The sequence below is a fragment of the Chiloscyllium punctatum genome, chromosome 11 (assembly GCF_047496795.1).
Source record: "Chiloscyllium punctatum isolate Juve2018m chromosome 11, sChiPun1.3, whole genome shotgun sequence".
NCBI classification, from domain to species: Eukaryota; Metazoa; Chordata; class Chondrichthyes; order Orectolobiformes; family Hemiscylliidae; genus Chiloscyllium; species Chiloscyllium punctatum.
Genome location: NC_092749.1, coordinates 51,739,851 through 51,753,810, shown reverse-complemented (window position 1 = coordinate 51,753,810; position 13,960 = coordinate 51,739,851). Strand labels below are relative to the sequence as shown.

Below are 13,960 nucleotides of genomic sequence, written 5' to 3'. Positions count from 1 at the left end.
CAGCAAAACCTCACCCCTTTAACCTGCTTTTCAGTCGACTTTGTCCAACTGTCTTCATACACTTGTAATTACTTTTATTTAAAACTTAAAAAGCTATTCTTAGACACTCATTTCTCACTCTCGAACTGAATTTGAAATTCAGTCATGTTATAAATTACTGTTGCCCTGGGAGGTTGCTTTACAAAGTCTCACTGCTATTGGAAAGATGTTGTGAAACTTGAAAGATTTCACAAAAGATTTACAGGATGTTGCCAGGATTAGAGGGTTTGAGCTATAGGGAGATGCTGAATAGATGGAGGCAGTTTTCCCTGGAGCATCAGAGACTGAGGGGTGATCTTACACAAAAATAGTAATTGCTGGAAAAGCTTAGTTCTAATTTATAGCATTCACAGTTCTTTTGGTGTTTATTAGGTGATCTCAGAAGTTTATAAGATCATGAGGGGCATGGATAGGGTGAATAACCAAGGTCTTTTCCCCAGGCTAGGAGAATCCAAGACTAGAGGGTATAGTTTTAAGGTGAGGGGGGGCAAAGATTTAAAAGGGACATAAGTGGCAACCTTTTCATGCTGAGGGTGGTGCATCTATGCAATGACCTGCCAGAGGAAGTGGTGGAGGCTTCCCGCTTCTCTCTCTCTTATGGTTTTATTGTTTCGTACTAAACCATTAATGATTACATTTGAGGAGAAAGTCAACATTCAAAATGTTTGAAAGGACTACAGGGGCAGGGTAAATTCTTACACAATCTAAATGCTCAGTAATATGTACTGCTGTTAAACTTTCAACATAGACAAGTGTCTCAAGATCAAGATTACAGTTCAGAGATCTTCAGTTGATAGTTTGCACATCTGGATTTAGGTTTTACATGGGGAAAGACAAAAGTCAATGATGCAGGAAATCTAAAGTTAAAGAGTATAAATAAATCAGTAATTATGATGTACTAAGACTGATGAGGGGCAAAATTTCTGCAATTTTTGAGATTCAGGAGAAGAATTACACGTTTTGAGATTGAAAGAACAAGTCAGCACGAAAAAGGGAGGCATGGGGGAAGAGAGAGGCATACAAAATAGGGAAAAGAAACAGACAGCATGATAGCAAGCGAGAGAGTGCACAAGAGAGCACATGTAGGAAATAATAATAACATACGTAAAGTTTAGGTGAATTACAACCAAAAGTTCAGAGTAACTTTGATCATCATAGAAAAACACAAGGAAGGGGTTATCAGCTACAGACTACAGCAATTGCTCATCAAGCAACAAGCTTGTAACTTGTTTAGGAATGCAAAAAGGGCTTTCAAGACAAACAGTTGCCGAAAGGAAACTGGTGTTAAACAAAATCACTAATTAAATGGCTCTGTGTATTGACAGAAAATGCACTTAGCAACAAGGAGGCCACATGAAAAAAGCCAAAATTGGCAGGTCAGATTGATGCACTCTGCAACCAAGAAAAAAGTTGAACAAAAAAAAAATTACAGTGCATGCATTTGTTCAATAGAGGGCTTTTGTTCAGTTACATCACACCGTAAATTTTTGCTATAAATTCTGTGCCTTATAATTGCGTCCTCCACAACCACCTGAACGAGCAGCGCTCTAAAAGCTAGTGTGCTTCCAATTAAACCTGTTGGACTATAACGTGGTGTTGCGGGATTTTTAACTTTGTACACCCCAACCAAAACCGGCATCTCCAAATTAAATCATGACTAGGAGCCATGTTATTGATGTTAGTTATCTGAACCAAACCTTTAATATTTGTTTGAATCGGAGGAGAAGCAGCTTGCAAATGCTGAGTGTACTGGTACCAAGTTGTGTGGGCCACTGATCTCAGAATTCCATCAGCCCTTAAGAAATCAAAAAGAAATTTTGGTCTGTACCAGCAACTTAATTGTATTCTATCATGTCTTTTTTATTTCCAGAATATTCCAAAGTTTGGAGTATATCGAAATGTATGTACCAATGTTGTAAACCATATGTCTGCTCATGCATAAGTATTAAAGTGTACAAAAAAAAGCAGCTAAAAAATATGTTAGGTCAATCTGGAAATTAAAAAAGGAATTTCAGGAAAAAGTGAAATTCTTTTAAAATTGATTTTGGGCAGGGACATAGGATTAGAGTCTGGAAAGGCATAAAGCAATGCAAAAGCAATTTTTTTGTACAAAAGTAATTTGGATCCATCATATAAAAATGGAGAAATAATTATGGTATCTAAAATAACAAGATGGCCAGCTTTGCAATAGTTAGTACATTACATGCAGTTGGAAGCTCCGCTCAAGGGTGAAAGAGATGCTAAGGTTGCTAATGGACTGGTTTAGGCTGACATAACAATTCAGGAGGGGGATGATGTGGTAGCAAGGTTCGAGTGCTTGCAGCAGTAATTGAACACAATTCTTTGATCATTCTAATGTTTAACTGCAGGAAACAGGAGTCCATCCTAACTAGATAGTGGTATAACAATGCCATATGCACAATAGAATAGTTAAATGAGGTAGTATAGAAGTGCAGCTAGATTTAGTCAGCAAAAAACTCATTTGACCTCTGTAGACGATCATGCTAAGAGTAATGCATGGATAAAGGAAGAAGAGAAGCTTGAAGATAGATTCTGAGGAGACTTAGATGGCAAATGGAACAGGTGATGTGTTAAAAAAAATTGCTGAAGTTTCTCTGTAATGACTGGATAGATAATGAAAAGCTTAATTCAGTGCAATCCTACAAGGTAGGGCAAAGGAGAAAAGATGTTGAAGGGTGATCGTATCAAAGACTACACAGATGCTAAGGTGTGGTAATGAACCCAGTCACAACCAGAGAGAACTTCATTTGTGATTTTATATAAATTGCTTCAGTGCCATGACAGGGAAAACCATGTGATGAAAGGCACAATTAAGTGTTGCTGGGAAGATGGATTAGAAAGTGAGGCTACATTCTTGAGTTCTGAAGAGTAAATGAAGGTTGTATTTAAAAAGCATTATAAACAGTAATGTAGATCAAGCTTTTCTTTAATTTGGTTGAGGTAGTTTATGATTTCACCAGTCGAAATATAAAAAGGAGATTGAGAAAATAGTGAAGTATGTGAGAAAGGAAATAGGCAATGGGGGAAGGGGAAGAAGAGGGGGGATAAAAAAAGAGGGGGGGCAGGGGAGAAGCAGACAACATATCGATGCTAATCCATATGTATGAAAGAAAGTCTGGAAATAAATTACTTAGTTGGTTTAGTGTTAGGTTCATCAATACAGAAGCAAAAGAAAAAGTAAGGAAATTTTAGCTTTCAACTTAAGAGCATTGTGCAGCACTTTGCAAAAGATTGAAATGCTAATAACAAAGTAACTACTATCATAATCAGTTTCTAAAAACAAACAAACAAACAATTTAAAGTCCCCAGTAGACAAAACTGTGGACACAGCAATTTTGGAAACATTCTTCTAAAATATTACAAATGTTGTCAATGTATGATATTTCACTTTCAGTGATATAGATTTAAGACGTGGATTCTAGGAGACTGCTTGAAATCATCTCTTTAATCTGTTTCTATCTTCTTGACTTGTCCTCCCAAAACAATGTTTTCCAACATTTTTGATTATTTACTTTGAATTTCAATAGTAGAGATCACACTAGCAACAATTCTCATGTATTAAATTTCAACCTCACGGACTCTGAATTTCACCACACTGAAGAGAATGTTAATTACTCGTTTTATGTTTCAAGCAATGCTTATTTTAATCTACTTAGTAACGTTAAGCACTAAAAACTATAATTACTATTGGACATGAAATGCTGATTAATAGGAAATGCATGTCTACTACCAAAAAGAGCAAAAATAGACCTGCCATTCTTTTCCAGAGAGATTAAGTATCTACAAAACAAGCATAAGATGGATTGATTTGAGAGTGGATAATCACCTTTGAGGCAAGCCCAACCTAACTGCAACCTAAATAAAAAAAACCAAAAGAGAATGGCAAATGCTGGAAATCAGAACCAAGAACTTAGCAAATCTGGCAGCATCTGTGGAGAGAAAGCAGAATTAATGTTTCGGGTGCAGTGACCCTTCTTCAGAACAGATGGTAGCTAGGAAAAATGCATTTATGCAGAAAGACAGGGTTTGGGCAGGAGGAGTAAACGAAAGATGGTGATAGAGCCCAAACAGAAAGAAAGCCAAAAACAAATGGCTGGAAAAGCGGAGGGTCTGACATCACTTGTGGAGAGAAATCAGAGTTAGCGTTTTGGGTCAAGCAACCCTTCCTCAGAACACCAGTCTAATTTACAGCATTAGCAGTTCTTTCGGTTTTTTTAAAAAAGAGAAACAGTGGATAGACAAAGGATTATAAGTCAGGATGGCAGAATGAATAGCTGCTAACAGGGACTATTAGTAGTTGGCAGTGGGTTTTGTGTAGTCATAGCCCATGTGATAACAAAGCCTGGTGTGTGGGGGTTGGTGTAAGGACATGGGAGAAAATGCCTCAAGCCCTAAAATTGTTTAAGTCAGTAGAGTCCAGAAAGCTGCAGAGTTCGAGTGGAAAATTAGGTGACTCTTCTTACAACTTGCACTGAGCTTTGCTGGAGCACTACAGCAAGCCGGAGACAGAGATGTTTGGTAGCAAACATGGTGTGTTGAACTGGCCAGCAACTGGAAGCTCAGGAACAGTTTGGAGGACAGAACATAGGATGTTCTACAAAGTGGTCACCCAGTCTGCATTTAGTTTTGCCCAGGAAGAGGAGAACTTAACTTTTACCTATTCAGAGTTATCTACCTTGTTTTCAATCATGTTACATAACAACCAGATGGGCTCTCTCAATAACAAAAGGTCTACATACACAGAAAAAATAACAACAAAAGCTATACAACACCAATAAAGTTGTGGGCCAAAACCAGCATTGGGAATCTAATTTTTAAATCACAACACCTCAATTATCCAGTTCAAAGCATAATATCAGATGGAATTTCAGAAAATCTGAACTTACATATGCAATTCAGAAAACTCTACAATGTTGTAAATTGAAAGGAATAAATAAGTCAACATCCAAAGTTAATGTGAAGTATTATAAATCCTAAAAAGGCTAGCATCCAAATTCAGTGGGTAATATGGAAGGAAAATGGATTATCAGCCTTTATTTCAAAAGGAATCAAGAATAAAAAGAGCGAAGCACTAATAAAACTATACAAGGCATCAGTCACAGTACACCTTGAATATGGAGGGCAGTTTTGATCCCCTGGTCAAAGGAATGGTATATTGTCATTGGAGAAGTCCAGACAAGGCTTAACAGGCTGATCTTGAGTTTAAAGGGATTTTCTTATTAGGGGAGGTCAAACAGTTTGGACTTGTATCCATTGAAGTTTAAAAGAAATGAGGTGACCTTATTGAAACATATACAATTCTTAGGGGGTTGAGAGAATGAATTTTGAGTTGTTTCTTCTTATGGGAGAGTCCAAAGCCAGAGGGCATAATCTTAGGGTAAAGGGTTGCACATTTATGACACAGATGAGGAGGAATTTTGCTCAGAGAGAAGTGAATCTTTAATTCCTTACCACAGACAGCTGCCAAGGCTGGGTTATTCTAAGTATAAGTATTCAAGGATGAGATAAACAGATTTTTAAACTGTAAAGGAACGAAAGGTTTATGAGTAAAAGGCAAGAAACTACAGTCAAGGATTATCTAATCAACCATGATCTCACCGAATGGCAGAACAGACTCGATGGGCCAATGGCTTACTTTTCATATGTTTTAGGATCTTAAATTCAGATTGCTAATAGTTATTATTCTTAGTATGTTTATTTATAAATATATGCAAAGTGTAATACACTGAAGTGTATATTTATAAGTAACTATATTTTCCAAATATCTCAGAGGTACAGCAAACACAAGTTTTAAGATCTATATAAACTAAACACGTGCACAATAAAATGAGGAAGAATTAGATCCTTTGCCACAAACACTTTCAAGAGGAACTAACTCAAACATGACAATTGTAAATGACTTGCTAATCTATACCAAAATTTCATTTTCCCATAAATAATTCAATACAGATAGCAGCAAACACTTGCAGCTTTGCAAGTACACCACTATCTACAAGATATCAATAGTTTAGCTTAAAACTATCCATGGTCAACAGACTAGGAACATCTATCTTAATACATATATCAAAAGGAACAGGAAATGAAGGGGTCATGGAGGGACAGGAGCTAGATAAAGTGGATTGAGGAAAAGAACAAGACAAGGAAGAAAAGTATTTTGAGGGAATAAGAAGTCACTTTGATTGCTGGGATTGGAAAAATACACTTTCTTAACAATTCACATTTGTTAAAAAAGGTTATTGAATATGGTGGGGGCAGGGGTGTGTGTATGAGAAAAGAGGAAAGAGGAGAGGAGTGAAGACACCTCAATCCTTCAATGATTAGAATCGGTTATGTTTCAACACTGAAGAATTTTTAAAAAGTAAATGTGTCTGAACTATATACTTTAATAGGACATTTTATTTCAAATGGTAAATCGGTTTCCTTTTTAAAATCAGGTTTTATTATCAGAATGAAGAGGCTTGTTTTGGGATTTTATCAATTACATTTTAAACCACAGAAAGGGACTATTCCATCCAATTGGTCTCTGTGAATGATTTTACTCCACAGGAGCTTCTTCCCATTCTTATTACCACTTGATGCCCACTTCTCTCTCCCTATTCCCTTCTTCCTCAAACCTCTCCTTTAATACATCAATACTGTCTGTCTGTTTCAGCCACACCCCATTCCCAAATTCTGTGTGCAAAGAAAAGCTCCTTAAAATTCTTTAGGTAAATCAGCAATTAGTAATTTCATACTTATGTCTCCTTACTCAGGTAAGAGTGAAAAAAAAAATCATATTCATAATTTACCAGACCATGAATAGATCTCACCCGAGCATTCTTTTCCATTTAAAACAAAAAAAGCCTCAGACTCAATTGTTTGACAGTTGCTTCCTCACCATGCTACTAACATACAATTGTGGCTACACGTTTTCCTGTGCTTTAACATTCTTTTAGTGTGGAAACCAGCATTGTACACAAATGTATGGTCAAAGCAAGATTCAAATAAAAGAAAATCTACATTAAATGACATGTTGTTCATGCATCTGATCAAGTGTTAATTTCTCTAAGTTTGTTTATAACTAGATATTATGATTTAAGATTTTAGTAAAGCTTATCATTGTAAACTCAAATCAATGACATAGACAATATAGGCTAGTATGGACAATTTTATAATGGAATTTTTGTTTACAATTTTGACATAGGATATTTTGCATTTTTAAAATAGGCCGTTCCATTTTTATTTTGAGTGATATGTATGGTGCATTTAAAGACAGGATTTCTCTTCCTTCTTACCTAATTGCACAGATTCACTTTGGGATATAGTTCAGTGAATTCAAGCTCTCCATTAACACCTTACTCAGCCATCCACTCTGTTATGAACCTAGAAAATGATGAGCAGGAGGCTATTCAATGCAGCGTCACAGTCGATGAAATGCATCCAAAATCAGTACATTTACGCTTGCCAATAGCCACAGGATATACAAGCTTGGTGGACATTTGTGCACTAAATCTCTAAATTGCATTCATCGACACTAGAGCTAACTTGACCATAAACCTAGATTTTTCTAATCTAAAGAGCTCAGTATTAAACTGGGTAATATAATTTACCAGCACATCAAGAAGTTAGGAATATTGAAGACAATTTCACACACACAAAAAAAAAGGTATGTTTTATATGCTGGAAAAAATGCATGGTCACAGAAATCATACAATCCCTAGAGTGTGGAAACAGGCTATTTGGCCCAACAAGTCCACACCAACCCTCTGAAGAGCAACCCACCCAGGCCTACTCCCCTACCCTACTACGATCACATTTAACCTGAGTAATGCACCTAACCTACACATCCCTGAACACTGTACAATTTAGATGGCTAATTCACCTAACCTGCATATCTTTGTGATGGTGGGAGGAAACCCATGCAGACATGGGAACAATGTGCAAACTCCACACAGACAGTCACCAGAAGCTCGAATCAAAGCCGGATTCCTGGTGCTGTGAGGCAGCAGTGCTAACTACTGAGCCACCGTGCCGCCCTTTTTTTATAGCCTACTGAAGAGCCTACTGGCACCAGCTGAGAAAAATTGCCACATGAAACTGTAGATAGAGGCCTGTTCAAGATTATAAATAGCTGATTGTTCAAGAGAAAATTCTCATGTTTCTCAGCACTGAAGTCACCTGAAGCAATTTGGAACATTCAAAATTCTTAGATTTTTCAACATTGAAAATCAAATGTTTATTGATCTGAAAATAGTGTATGAATTTCAAATTACTTGTATGGTTTATAAAGCAACATTGTCAAAGATCTTATCTCAATCCATATGTAAATTAAATTATTGAGTTTCAAACTAATGTTGAAAGATGAACATAAGAATAAAAGCAGTCATTTGTTGGATCACTACTTTTGGTGTTCAAGCTTGTCTGTGGGAGACCCCCTACATTTACAATTGTGGGAATTCCCCAATTCAGACTTCCAAAATGAAAATCTCAGCAACACTCAACAGTGCTTCCAATGCTTTTCTTTCTGGTTTTCCTAAGATCAATTTGAAAAGGCATAGGCTTGTCAGGAAATCATTTGCAGAAGGTTAATGGGCAACACTATTCCCACAGTTCCAAAAGAAGTCATATTGGACTTCAAACAAAAATCAAGAGACAGATCTCAATAAAACCTACAACCAAAAAGAACCCACTCTAATCACTTAAAAAAAAAGACAGCAAGGTTACACTTAAAAACCATGCACTTATCTGCTCCTGTGCTGTGAGCTCTCCCACATACTTCCTCCAAGGTCAGCTGTGATTTTCACTGTTTGTTAAATTTTCTGAGACACATTCTGATGTCCAGACATATTTAAACTCAAACAGCAAAGGCAGTAGCTGTGCAGATTCACTGCTGCATCAGACAGCAGCGTAGGTTTCTTCCACTCTCATTGATCATGTGGTCGCTGCCTTTGATCTCTTCCTCCTTTTTTTAAACATGCTGTTGTTTTGATATTTTTTTCCTCCAAAGTTCCAAAACAATGCAAGAGCTTACAAAACAGTAATTACTGCTCCTGTAATTCAAGAAAACCACCTCAAACCGCACCTCTTACAGCCATAGTTTTTTCCTATCCCCATTCTTGGATTGCCCAGAATCTCACTAACATACTTGAGATTTTTTGAAGTACCAAAGAGGATTGATGAACATTTGACAAGGTTCCTTATGGTAGACTGGTTAGAAAGGTTAGAACACAGGGAATACAGGAAGAACTAGCCATTTGGATACAGAACTGGCATGATGGTATCAGCGAGGGACACATGGAAGGTTGCTTTTCAGACTAGAAGCCGGTGACCAGTGGTGTGGTACAAGGATCCGTGTTGGGTCCACTGTTTTTTGTCATTTATAGAAATGATTGGATGTGACCAGGAGGTATAGTTAGTAAGTTTGCAGATGACACCAAAATTGAAGGTGTAGTGGACAATGAAGAAGGTTACCTAGGAGGACAACAGGATCTTGATCAGATGGACTGATGGGCTGAGGAGTGGCAGATGCAGTTTAATTTAGATAAATGAGAGGTGCTGCATTTTGGAAAGGCAAAATCAGGGCAGGACTTCCACACTTAATGTTTAGGCCCAGAGGAATGTTGCTGAACAAAGAAACCTTGGAGTGGAGGTTCATAGTTCCTTGAAAGTGGAGTCACAGGTAGATAGGATAGTGAAGAAGGCATTTAGTATGCTTCCCTTTATTGGAAGAGCATTGAATACAACCTACACAACATTGGTTAGGCCACTTTTGGAATAGATGATGTGGAGAAACCGGTGTTCGACTGAGTAGACAAAGTTAAAAATCACAACACCAGGTTACAGTCCAATAGGTTTATTTGGAAGCACTAGCTCTCGCAGTGCTGCTCCTTCATCAGGTAGCTGTGAAGCAGGACTATAAGACAGAATTTATAGTAAAAGTTTACAGTGTCATGCAACTGAAACGATATGTTGAATATATTGTTCAATATATCATTTCAGTTGCATGACACTATAATCTTTTGTTATAAATTCTGTGTCTTATGGTCCTGCTCCACAGCTACCTGATGAAGGAGCAGCACTGCGAGAGCTAGTGCTTCCAAATAAACCTGTTGGACTGTAACCTGGTGTTGTGTGATTTTTAACTTTTGGAATAGTGTGCGCAATTCTGGTCTACCTGCTATAGCAAAGATGTTGTGAATAGGAAAGGTTTAAAGTGATATGGGCCATATGCTAGCAAATGTGACTAGAATAATTTAAGATATCTGGTTGGCATGGACTAGTTAGACTGAAGGGTTTCTTCCCATGCTGTACATCTCTATGTCTATATGACTTCAAATGTTAACTCTGAAGAGAGAAGTAGAGAAACTGCCAGACCAGCAGGATTGCTCAAGCACTCCTATTTTCAACCATCAGCATTCACAGTATTTTACTTCTACTATTCCTGACATTGCTTTTAAATTTCCAAATTGAGATTCATACAATAGGTAGGGCACAATGAATAAAAGTTCAACTCCCCCAACTCTCCACCATCCCAGTTCTTCCTCACTCATTTGGCCAGACATAAATGCCTATCACAGACAATGTCCTTAATGTCCGAAAATAGGCTTTTAAGCATGAGCCATAGCATAACGAATAACAATGGAGATTTTTTGCTGCAGCAAACCAAATATGAGCCAAAGCTTGAATCCAAAGCACAGTGCCACAGCAGAATGCATGAATTCATCAAGTAAAATGAATTCAAATACATAATTTTATTTCAGGTTTGTAATCCAGATCCTCTTCAATAAATACTTTAAGACTACCTCTACATGTGTTCCATACATGGAAGTTTTCATCCAATTTAAAAATTTCCTGAAAAATGTCTGATGTCTAGCGCAGGTTCACTTTCAAAAGGGCATACCCAATTTAATTTGAACAAATTCACAAAAATTAGGTTAGGGTGACAGGATCTGGAGGCCTGTGACCAGTGGTGTGTCACAAGGATCGGTGCTGGATCCACTGCTTTTAGTCATTTATACAAATGATTTGGATGTAAACATAGGAGGTATAGTTAGCAAGTTTGCAGGTGACACCAAAATTGGTAGTGTAGTGGACAGCGAAGAAGGTTACTTCAGAGTACCATGGGATTTTGATCAGATGGGCTGATGGGCAGGGGAGTGGCACATGGAGGTTAATTTAGATAAATGGGACGTGCTACATTTTGGAAAGGCAAATCAGAGCAACAGTTTAACACTTAATGGTAAGTAATGGGAGTGTTGCCAAACAAAGAGACCTCAGTACAGGCTCATAGCTCCTTGAAAGTGGCGTCACAGGTAGATAGGATAGTGAAGGTGACGTTCAGTATGCTTGCCTTTATTGGTCAGTGCACTGAGTATAGGTCATGATGCAGCTGTACAGGACATTGGTCAGGTCACTTTTGGAATATTGTTTGCAATTCTGGTCTCTTTCCTAGTGGAAGGATGTTGTGAAACTTGAAAAGGGTTCAGAAAAGATTTCCAAGGATGTTGCCAATTTTGGGGGTTTGAACTATGGGGAGAGACTGAATAGGCTGGAACTACTTTGCCTGGAACTTCGGAGGCTGAGAGGTGACCTTAGAGAAAATCATGAGGGGCATGGATAAAGTAAATAGCCAAGATCATTTCCCCAGAGTAAGGGAGTCAAAGACTAGAGGGCAGAGGCTTAATGTGAGAGGAGAAAATTTTAAAATGGATCTAGAGAGCAACTGTTTCATGTTGAGGGTGGTGTGTATATGAAGTGAGCTGCCAGAGGAATTGGTGGAGGCTGATACAATTACAACATTTAAAAGGCATCCAATAGGTACATGAACAGAAAAGATTTAGAGGGATATGGGCCAAATGCTGACAAATAGGACTAGATTCATTTTGGATATCTGGCCAGCATGGACAAGTTGGACCGAAGGGTCTATTTCCATGCTATAGAACCCTATGACTTAAGCCTTAAAGAATGTCCAGGTATATGGTGGGAATTACTTAAGTTTAATATTTGCATCAATCACTACACGCTTCTCACTGCTAGTCACAGAAGGTCACCTTACCCATTAGGGTATTGGCTTGAGGGTTATTTGCAGCCAACTGGACAAATTCCAATCCTTTGTGCAGTCCAGACTAGCAGCCAACAATGTCCCAGAGTCCTGTTGCCCTTCCTGGTTAAAGTATCAAATTACAGAGTCTGCACAGATGGCTGCCTTAATTCTGAACGTCTTTGAAGCAGTCAGGTCACCTTAAACCCACCGCGAATCTGAAGAATTCTCTTCATATTTGAGATCACAACTTCTTTAAAATTCAAGATTAGATTGCATAGGTCGATGAAGCAAAGATGTGGAAGAAATGTGGGAACAGGGCAGACAAATATATTAAAACAGTACTTGCTCCCTTGTAGAATAGATGTTGACATGGACCAAATGGCTTGTTGCTAAGTTCTAACTTCTGTGCATCTATTCTGGTTTGCTGGGTAGCTGATGAAATGTAACAAATTAAATTATTCAACCATCTATACTCCACCTATTTAAGTTGCTGAAATATCATACATGCCATACGTCTAAAGCTATTTAAACCAGTTCAACCTTAAACTACAATGTCAAATCATAGAAATCAGATTAACTATCATAGCAGTGATAGGGCTGAACTGTGCCATTCTCCTAATGTTATTCTTGATAACATTACAGAGTCAAGAGGGTGTAGTGTTGGAAAAGCACAGCAGGTCTGACAGCATGCAAGGAGCAGGAGAATTGATGTTTCAGGCATAAGCCCTTCATTAGGACACAGAGTATACAATTAAAGGGATGCTTTTCATGTGAAATGTATCTCTGCATATAATCATATCAATACAGAGCAAAGTCATGAAAGTGATCCAGTGAGCCAACATTCTCACTAAGACACTCTGAAAGTCATGCATTTGAAATAGTACCTGATCAAAAAAGAACCATCCATCCACAGAGATTTGATGTTTAAAGGTCTCCTTCATGAGCTAATAAGAGTCAATACTTAGACTAAAATTTATTAACGTATCTGTACACCATTATTTTATACCGGTATTTTACGAAATACTTGAGCCAATTCCTGAATTAAACAGCCTGAAGATTCAACAACGTGGTGAATATAGCATGAAAATATAATGAAAAATAAGCTAGGCTAAGGCAAAAGTTAAAAAGGAATAAGTTAAATAAAGGTAGTGCGGGTGGCACAGTGATTAATACTGTTGCCTCAAAGCACCTGAGTTCAATTCCACCCTCAGGAAACCATTTATGTTAAGTTTGGACGTTCTCCCTGATGTCTGCATGGATTTCCTGTGGGTGCTCCAGCTCCCCTCCCCAACAGTCCAAAGATGTGTAGGTGGAGTGGATTGGCCATGGTTAGCCATACAGTGTTACTAGGTAAGAGAGAGGGGGTTAGCTCTGGCTGGGATATTCTTTGGAGGATCGGTGCTGAATGGATGGGCCAAACTGCTTCTTTCTGCACTATAGGGATTCTATGATTCGAAGGAAAGAAAAGCCCCTTTCGGAATTTGCAATAATGGGACACTTACAACAAAATGTATATAGGAAATTCTAAAATATTCAATTTTTGATCAAAGAACTATTCAAACTAGCAGCAATGATACCTCTATAAAAAGGAGATTTTTGAAATCATTAGAGATTATATTCTGAAGTTTTTATGAGAAGAATCTGTGATTAGTAAGGAAGTTATGCATGGTATAAACAGAGAAACATTACACCATGTTGCAAAGGTTAGCATGGCTCAGAAGACTGGGAAAAATTTTAGAAATCAGCAAAGGATGACTAAAAATTGAGGGAGAAATTGGAGCATGAGAGAAAACCCAGGGGAAATATAAAACAGACAGTAAAAGCTTCAGTTACTTAAATAAAAAGAGGAAAAGGTAGCTTAAGTGTTGGCCCCTTCAA

The 13,960-nt window shown here is 37.8% G+C and overlaps 1 protein-coding gene across 5 annotated transcripts in view; it reads right to left on the bottom strand.

The window, feature by feature from the left end:
• Positions 1 to 13,960, bottom strand: part of LOC140482978 (tyrosine-protein phosphatase non-receptor type 14-like) — a 259,454-nt gene that overhangs the window by 237,113 nt on the left and 8,381 nt on the right. Inside the window, exon 2 of one of the 5 annotated variants that reach the window (XM_072580789.1) lies at positions 7,335 to 7,422. The exons of the other annotated variants lie outside the window; for them this stretch is intronic. The gene's annotated coding sequence lies outside the window, so the exon portion shown is untranslated. The remainder of the gene's footprint in view (positions 1 to 7,334; positions 7,423 to 13,960) is intronic. 5 annotated transcript variants of the gene reach the window in all.